The sequence below is a fragment of the Trachymyrmex septentrionalis genome, unplaced genomic scaffold, assembly GCF_001594115.1.
Source record: "Trachymyrmex septentrionalis isolate Tsep2-gDNA-1 unplaced genomic scaffold, Tsep1.0 scaffold114, whole genome shotgun sequence".
Taxonomy (NCBI): Eukaryota; Metazoa; Arthropoda; class Insecta; order Hymenoptera; family Formicidae; genus Trachymyrmex; species Trachymyrmex septentrionalis.
In genome coordinates this window covers 1534311-1535618 of record NW_017304269.1, presented here as the reverse complement: position 1 = coordinate 1535618, position 1308 = coordinate 1534311, and the positions used below count along the sequence as shown (strand labels likewise).

The following is a 1308-nucleotide window of genomic DNA, read 5'->3' as shown; positions in this document are numbered from 1 at the left end:
ATATATTTAAAATTCTATTTTCTGTGTATTCATTGTCAATGTTGGAAATTTATAGCATATAATGTATGCTATAAATTTTTAGTACTGACAATATAAAATATTAGGTTGAGCCTATTATACCTGTTTTCTTGCCGTACTTACATTGAATCTTTTCCAAGTAACACTTAATAATAAGTTCAAGAGCGTTATCTTGACTGAGACTTAAAGAAAATTCACTGAATTCGCATCAATTTAACGTCACTGTGATACGTCATTGTGTTTACATATTACTTGAAGTGAAATATACAGGGTGTCTCAAAATTCGTGTTTCAAAATAATATAGCAAAAAAGTTTTCGAAAAAATTAAGTAAAAAATTGTTTGTAAATTTTAATTTTAAGCAGTAATTTTTTAGATAATAAAAAGTTTAAATATTGTCAATTACAAACTATATTTAGATGATATCATTTATAAGTATTTATGATATCATTTATAAGTTGACAGTATATTCGACACTTCAATGCGTTCATTAATACTTACAGATGATTATTTTGAATGTTGTCTGTAATTGCTCTAATAGAAATTTTTTATTAAAATTTTGTAATGAATTATAACGAAATATTACTGAATTGCATATTGAAATCTATATCAATATTGATTCACTTAGTATCTTTCTCTCTCTCTCTCTCTCTCTCTCTCTCTCTCTCTCTTTTCTTTTTTATTAAGATTTCATTAACAAATCGATATATATTATATATATATATGTATATGTATCATGATTGGATTTTCATCGGTTAAATTTGTATCAAATAATTAATTTGTTAATAAAACTGTAACAAATTAAATTAAAATCAATCCGAAATTATAAGCGTAGATATTTAGATATTTACTTGCGATAATATTATATTTTTAAATTATATTATTAATTATATTCTTTAGGTACTTTTCATCATATATTGAATTCTACATGTTCCTAAAACTTTGTAATTAAAATTTGAATTGATCTCTAAGCTTTAAGTCCTTTCCAGCCAATTAACTATTACGAATATAAATGAAAATCGGAAAAAATGTTATATATAATGATATAATAATTGAATGGGATTATTCATGATTTTTTTAACTTTTTTATTATATAATAATATTTATTAAGATTATTTTCAATTACCAAAATGTAACTATATTCGAATACAAAAAATACTACAAATAAAAACAGATTTAAATTAATTAAAATTAAAAAAAAATTTTATTAAATAAAATACACTTACCCTTTTCAAGTGATCTCGCCAACAATCCGTAACAGAATGCTAGTCATTGCTAGATACAAGATTAAT

At 22.3% G+C, this 1308-nt stretch overlaps 1 protein-coding gene across 3 annotated transcripts in view; it reads right to left on the bottom strand.

Annotated features, from left to right (window-relative positions):
- The window catches only part of LOC108753590 (endoribonuclease LACTB2), a 4902-nt gene extending 3594 nt beyond the window's left edge, over positions 1 to 1308 (bottom strand). Inside the window, exon 1 of one of the 3 annotated variants that reach the window (XM_018495322.1) lies at positions 1243 to 1308. The gene's annotated coding sequence lies outside the window, so the exon portion shown is untranslated. The remainder of the gene's footprint in view (positions 1 to 1242) is intronic. The other 2 variants (XM_018495332.1, XM_018495313.1) reach the window with 2 other exon arrangements.